Source organism: Quercus suber, unplaced genomic scaffold (assembly GCF_002906115.3).
Source record: "Quercus suber isolate HL8 unplaced genomic scaffold, Cork oak 2.0 scaffold_128, whole genome shotgun sequence".
NCBI classification, from domain to species: Eukaryota; Viridiplantae; Streptophyta; class Magnoliopsida; order Fagales; family Fagaceae; genus Quercus; species Quercus suber.
This window is the reverse complement of record NW_027069591.1, coordinates 311320-319330: the sequence shown is the minus strand read 5'-3', so window position 1 is coordinate 319330 and position 8011 is coordinate 311320.

The window sequence follows — 8011 nt, the reverse complement described above, 5'->3', positions numbered from 1 at the left end:
TTTTGATTGCCAAGAAGACCCTTTTAAGGACGAGGTCTCCAATCTTGTAACGCCTAGGTTTTACCATTGCATCATATTACCTAGGCATAAGACTTTTGTATCTTGCTGTTCTCTACTCTGCATTCATCCTTACCTCGTCAATGAGATCGAGGTTAAGACGAAGTTGTTCTTCATTTTCCTTCTCTTGATACTTCATCATCCTATGGTTGGCCATGTGTACTTCTGCAGATATAATTGCTTCACTTCCATAGGCTAGTTTGAATGGAGTTTCTCCTGTGGGGGTCCTCACAGTTGTCTTGTAAGCCCATAGAACACCTGGTAGCTCATCTGGCCATACTCCTTTTGCCCCCTCAAGCCGAGTGTTGATGATTTTCAACAAGGATCGGTTTGCTACTTCTACTTGTCTGTTTGATTGCGGGTGGGAGGGTGATGAATAATGATTCTTGATTCCAAGTTGCTTGCAAAAATCTCTGAAAAGTGTGTTATCAAATTATCGTCCATTGTTAGACTCCTAAGTACCCCAAACTTGCATACAATGTTCTTTCAAATGAAGTTCTTGACATTCTGTTATGTGATATTTGCTTAAGGTTCAACTTCCACCCATTTAATGAAGTAATCTATCCCTATTACTAAAAACTTCATTTGCTTGGTTTCAAGTGGAAAGGGTCTTAAGATATCCAGTCCTCACTGCGCAAAGGGCCATGTGACCATCATCGGGGTGAGATATTTTGACAGTTGTCTAAGGATGTTGCTGAAATGTTGGCATTGGTCACACACCTTGATATAAGCCTTAACATCTGCTTGAATAGTTGGCTAGTAGTAACCTGCATGGACGACCTTATGGGCTAGTGCTCTCGCTCTTTAGTGGTTTCCATATGCTCCTTTATAAACCTCCCTCAATACATAGTTTAACTCGTCCGGGGCTAAGCATCTTAAGTAGGGCTGAGAGAAACCTCGTTTATATAGCACCTTGTCTATGAGGACATACTTGGCAGCTCTGATCCTCAATTTTCTGGCCTCGTTCTTATCCTTATTTGATTGTAACCTGAGAAAGTGTCCATGAAACTTAGTAATTTATGACTTGCAGTTGAATCCACTAGCTGGTCAATGCGTGGCAATGGATAGCTATCCTTGGGACAAGCTTTGTTCAAATCGATAAAGTTCACGCACATCCTCTATTTGCCATTAGCCTTCTTGACCATCACCACGTTAGCTAACCAGTTTGGGTAATAAACTTCCCAGATAAATTTTGCTATGGTCAATTTTTGGACTTCTTCCTTAATAGCATTATCTCGTTCAAAAGCAAAAACTCTTTTCTTTTAAAGTACGGGCTTGGAAGAATGATACATGTTCAGACGATAGGTAATGACACTTGGGTCAATACCTGGCATGTCCTCATGACTCCATGCAAACACGTCAATGCTCTTCTTTAAAAACTGGACATGATCTTGCTTTGTCTTCTTCTCCATACTTGCTCCATCCCTTGTATACTTCTCAGGGTTATTCTCATCCAAAGGAATATCTTCCAGTACTTCGGTGGGCTCTGCAACAACCCTTCTCTTCTCAATACTTATTTTCTACATGTGCTCGTCCATAGCCAATATGGCTAACTAATCTCCTTGCACTTGTCCTATCCTGTACTCTGTAGGGAATTTGACCGATAAGTGGGAGGTAGATGTTATTGCTTTCCAATTGTTTAGAGTTGGTCTTCTAATGATGGCGTTACAAGAAGATGAACAATCCACCACAAGGAAAAACTAACTTAAGCATCGGAGGGTTCTTGGCCGGTTCACCTTGGTCTCCTTTGATCTTGTGTCGTTTATGTTTTCAGGCCTTCCAAACAACTACTAGTCTATTGAAACCCGGAGCATTCAGCCTTCTAATTTTCTGTGCATCATCAGTTGCCGCTGTCTGTGGGAATAGTGAGAACTTACTTTGATTTGATATAGATGAGTCTTTATATAGTGAGCATTGGAGCGGTTACTTGATTGGTAACTTCCTCAAATCGTCTAGAAGTTACAAGGTTCAGACACAACTTCTATAACTGCTATAGAAGTTAGAAGATTTAATCTTATCTTCTATAACTGCCATTGGAAGTTGAGAGTTTAGTGAGAAGTTAGAGCGATAAGCATGGATTTTGCTTACACTTCAAAACAGTAGAACGTAATACAAAATATAAGTTTTCATGTATGAGTTTATTCTGAAAATATTCCCAAGTGTTGAAGGGTCGTCCATCTGCTTTCATGTCTGGGTGACTTTCCTTAGTCTAGACGACCTCCTCATATCGAACATTTTTACATTAGGACAACCTATGAATGATACAATGGACGAGTAGGAGCAGGCACAATCATCGTGGTTTCCTACCTTCTCTGGACAACAACTTAAGGACGAGCTACACTAGGTCTTTTCCTATTAGGTTACAATTAATTTTGTAGCTAAATTTTGTTAAAAAGATATTGAGTGGAGGTGGAGTTCTAGCCATTGGCTATAACCAAGCTTGTAGCTAAATTTGTCACTTTTATTTTGCCTTTACTGGTCGCAGAATTTGTTGGTTGCATTAATCAACCCCTGTTGTCATATAAGGAAATTCCCAGAAGAATCGGATGAGGAGTATTATTAGGGGATTATGCATAATCAAAAAGAGAAATTGGAAAATGAAAGGTACGAATTTTTGTTTTTGATTTGTTTGTTTGTTTGTTTGTTTGTTTTTTTTTTTTTTTTTTGATAGTATGAATTTTTGTTTGTATAACAGAGATTATATATCATTCTAATGAGAAATTATAAGGTCCACATGATGGACAAGTGACGTGGTCCACCATTCTACTAAAAGATTCACACTTGTTTAAAATTGCTGAGTTGGAATTTTTTTAAAACATAAACTGATTACTGACTCAGCAGTTTTAAACAAGTGTGAGTCTTTTAGTGAAATGATGGACCACGTCACTTATACACCAGAGGACTCTATATTCTCCATCCTAATACATATTTGGTTGATATATGTCTTCTTTTATTATGACCAAAAAAGGCTTCAAATAAGGATATCTTTCGGAAAAGAGACCCCATGCTAATGGACATATTTAAGCGATAGTATATTCTTTCTTGAAAAGCTTGGATTCCGTGGAGTCGCATCACTAACTTACACTTTGTTCCCATACGACAAGTATTCCCTTATAAGCATCTGTCTATGAATTTATTGCAGAACATAGTAGGCCTTTGATTTACATTATTATGCGAATTGAATTTATTCATTCATTGGTATCTTCCACAAATATACTTTTGAAATGAGGCCATATTACCTATAATATCTTAAGGAAATAAAATACAATTTAGAATCTATAAATTTGGTGAATTGTTATTTTAGTACACTAAGTTTAAATATAAATTTTCTCTTTTTAGTTTACTAAGTTTAAATTTGGTGAATTATACTTTTCAAATTTTAAATTGTAACTAGGAAACAAAAATAAGTACTTTTGTTTTAAATTGTATATAGGATTAAAATGACTTAATTTTCTATTTATTATCAAGAGATGTATAATTTCAACTCATCAATAAAAGTAATGTAATGTTTCAATTTTAGTTTTTTTATTTTTTCTATTAAAATAAGTGACAACTTCATTATAAAACCTTTGATTTAGGAGGATCGATAACATCAGTAAAAACTCTGCTCTTGAAAGGCACTAACACAACTCCTCTCATTTGCTTGGGTTATGCCAAACCATTTGCCAANTATAAATTTGGTGAATTGTTATTTTAGTACACTAAGTTTAAATATAAATTTTCTCTTTTTAGTTTACTAAGTTTAAATTTGGTGAATTATACTTTTCAAATTTTAAATTGTAACTAGGAAACAAAAATAAGTACTTTTGTTTTAAATTGTATATAGGATTAAAATGACTTAATTTTCTATTTATTATCAAGAGATGTATAATTTCAACTCATCAATAAAAGTAATGTAATGTTTCAATTTTAGTTTTTTTATTTTTTCTATTAAAATAAGTGACAACTTCATTATAAAACCTTTGATTTAGGAGGATCGATAACATCAGTAAAAACTCTGCTCTTGAAAGGCACTAACACAACTCCTCTCATTTGCTTGGGTTATGCCAAACCATTTGAAATGTTGAGCCAAGGCCCAAGGGCATAGTTTCTCACAAGATTAAAGATCAAAATTTTATAGAAAAAATAATTAAAAATCAGAGATTGGTAGGGATCTAATTTTAGCCACCACATGTGGTGGTTCAAACCCCCATACAGCACCCAGACCACACCCTAAACAAACCAAGTATTGAACACTAACCAATCTCCCCAAATAACTTAAACCAAACCCACAATTTCTAACATCAAAACCTAGCCACGTCCATCAAATCCAAGTCAACGACCTTGATCAACCTGATGAGCTCGCATCTTTAACTTTGTCACTTTGCTTGGATTCAATGCGTTCATACTTACCAATACCCTAACCTTCTCGGTCGTACTCTACTTTTTGCGATAGTTCCATGGCTCATGATGCTTGCCTTCTTCTTTTCACTGATGAGCTTGCATCTTCAACTTCGTCACTTTGCTTGGATTCGGTGTGTTTATACTCACCAAAACCCTAACTTTTTTCACCACATACTCTACCTTTTAGGTTAGTCCCATGACTCGTCGCACTTGCCTTTTCTTCGATTGAAGCTACATCAAGATCAGTCTCAGAAGCTTTGTTCTTGATCCTTTCACCTAGATCCATACTGACAAAACCTAATGCCTCAAATTGAGCTTTCAATCTTGCTATTGCTCGCGATGAGGGGTTTCATAAATTTTGGGTTTTTGGTAAAATGAAATTTCATTGGAGTTTTTTATTCTAGTTTTCGACTTTTGGTTCTTTAGAATGAATGTGGAAAGGATTTTGGGGAAGAATGTAGAAGTTGTTCATCCATAAAATGATGAAAAGGAAAAAAAAGGTTTAATTAATTTATTTATTTTTACATTTTAAAGAATTATTTTATTTTTGAAAAGATTTAATAAGTTATTTAATTACATAATATAATTAAATTAATGTAGCATGAGTTAATTCGGCCAAGTAGCACATGTGCAGGTTTTGTGTCATTTAACTAGTGGCGGAGCCAGGGAATTTTTTCAGGGGACCGGTGAATACATTTTTATGTAATTTTTATATTTATTACCAAATGTAAAGGACTATCTGGGCTTTTGCCCTTAATTTTTTATTTATTTAGCAATTTGCCCTTGTTTGCAAACTATATAGGAATATGCCCCTGTTTCAATACTCGATAATCTTAAAATCGAGTTTCTATGAAATACTCGATCTATAGAAAATCGAGTTATGCCCAATCAAATTAAAAAAAAAAAAAAAAAAAAAGCATAGAACTCGATTTTAGGGAAATCGAGTTTAAAAACGTCACTATAGGGCTTTAAAACGTCACTATAGGGCTTAAAAACGCCACTATAGGACTCACTGATGGGGTAATCACACTTACAAAATTTTTTTGCAGGAAAACGCCACTATAGAGCATTAAAACGTCACTATAGGGCTTAAAAACGCCACTATAGGGCTTCCTAAATGGTATCACACTTGAAAAAAATTTAAAATCACACTTATAAGAAATTTTTGCATAAAAACGCCGCTATAGGGCTTTAAAACGTCACCATAGGGCTTAAAAACGCCACTATAGGGTGCTTGGACCACTATGGCGTGATCCCACTTATAAAAATTTTGCAGGAAAACGCCGCTATAGGGCTTTAAAACGTCACTATAGGGCATAAAAACGCCACTATAGGGCTCCCAATTATAATTTTTTTTTCATGGAACTCGATTTTCTTATATTCGAGTTCCATGCAAATTTTTTTTTTTTTTAAATTTTAATCGGGCATAACTCGATTTTCTATAAATCGAGTATTTCGTAGAAACTCGATTTTAAGATTATCGAGTATCAAAACAGGGACATATTCCTATATAGTTTGCAAACAAGGGCAAATTGCTAAATAAAAAAAAAATTAAGGGCAAAATGCCAGATAGTCCCAAATGTAAAAGAATATTAATGAAAAATTCCAAAAGTTAGGGGGGGCATGGACCCCCCTTGGCAACCCCCTAGCTCTGCCTATGCATTTATCGAACACATCATTACGATATTAACATAAGAACTACGATTCAAAACAAACCCTTAACGTTAAAGGAGTGAATCAAATTTTTTAAATATTAAGTAAGAAAATTAAGATGACACAAAACTTTAAATGTGTATTTTGCATTTTAGTCCATTATAAAATACCTAACATGTCATTAGAGCATTCCCAATGGCTTATTCATAAACCTTAAAAATGCATAATGGATTATGCAGTTCATCCAAATCCACAAAAAAAAATCCCATGCATCGGCTTACTCATTTTGCATCCAAAATTTACAAATTGCTACGATATTCTTCAAAGATACATATTCTTGTAGCCGTCGTGCAAACTCATATTTGAGTATTTTACTCACTGGAATTTGTGGCATTGGGTGGATTGAGTTTATAGCTGCCGTTGTTGACGGGTGTAAAAAATAATAATAATAATAATAATAATAATAATATGGTATAGTGTAAATAATACTTATTATTTTAATGAGGTGTACTGCAAAATAAAAAATGAGATTAATGGTGTATTGTAAAATATAAAAAATAGCTATATAAAATAAATAAAGTGTCCTTTTTTTTATAAGAATAAATAAAGTGACTTTTAATAATGCAAAATGTTTATTTATTTATTTATTTTTTGGTATAAGCCAATAAGAACAATTTGGTTTTCAGCTCATTTTGAAAAAAAAAAAATGCTATATTCACAATATTTTAACAATACTTTTACAACAAATAATAGGTGATAAGTTGTTACTGGTTCTAATTTGAATAAGTAACTTAAATCACTTTTTGCCCATCTGTGACAACCAATAAAAATTTGCTACTTATGATTTATTATTAAAAATGTTGTGAATATAGCATCTCTTTTTTGTAAAACACCAAATCTAAAAATAATTAGAAATGCTACGTCCACAATATTTTCACAACAAATCCTAATTGGTAGGTTATTACAGGTTTTTAATTTAAATATAACATTAAAAATACTTTCTTACCCACTAGTAAGAGCAAGTAACAACTTGTCATATAATTTTTTTTTTTATGAAAATGTTGTGGACATAACATTTCTCATATACTTCCAGCGTTTCTTGACAATGACCATTGTCCAATTAATTTCTCAATTCCAAAACATAGGATCCATGGCCAACCCTAGATTCTCTCAAGTTTATCTGATCCTATTATTCCAACGAAGCTCCTTAATGTCCAGTTGTCCAACCCTTTAATTACCATTGTTTACTACCTTAAAAAATATTTAAGTCTTAACCAGAACAACAGGCTTTTCTCGAAGCCAATTTGCACGAGGAAATTGTAAAGGATACAAAAAAGTGAAACAACCCAATCACAATAAGCCACACAACCTAAATATTAGCTTTCCTTCCATCTCAAGATCAGCAAGTGTTGAGAATCGAAGAGGCTAGTCTCTTCTTCAGTGCCAATTAATTGAGTTATAGGGTTTTTAGTGAAATATGACAATTAAAATTCAAACACTAGGCAACTAAGAGTTTTAAAATTCAACTGGTTACTATTTTCTAGAGTGAAAAAAAAGAAGAAGACATTTTCAAGGCTTAAATTCTCCTTCCCTTAATCATCAAATTTTAAAGGAATAATTTCATTCCTTATCAATGAGAATGAGATAGCCAAGAGTCTTAAAATTTAAATATCAGATAGTCAATTAATTGAGTTATAAAGTTCTTAACGAATAGATGAAGTAAAATTCAAACACCTAGTTACCAAGGGCTCATTTGGTAAGAGATTTAGTAACGTTGTTTAAATTTTGTAAAACTATATATAGATGAAAAAATATATAAAAATATGTGTTGTGGTATTTAAATAACTTAATAAACTGACTTAAAAGTCATAAAATTCAACTGGTTAATAATTTTTAGATTTAAAAGGAAAAGACATCT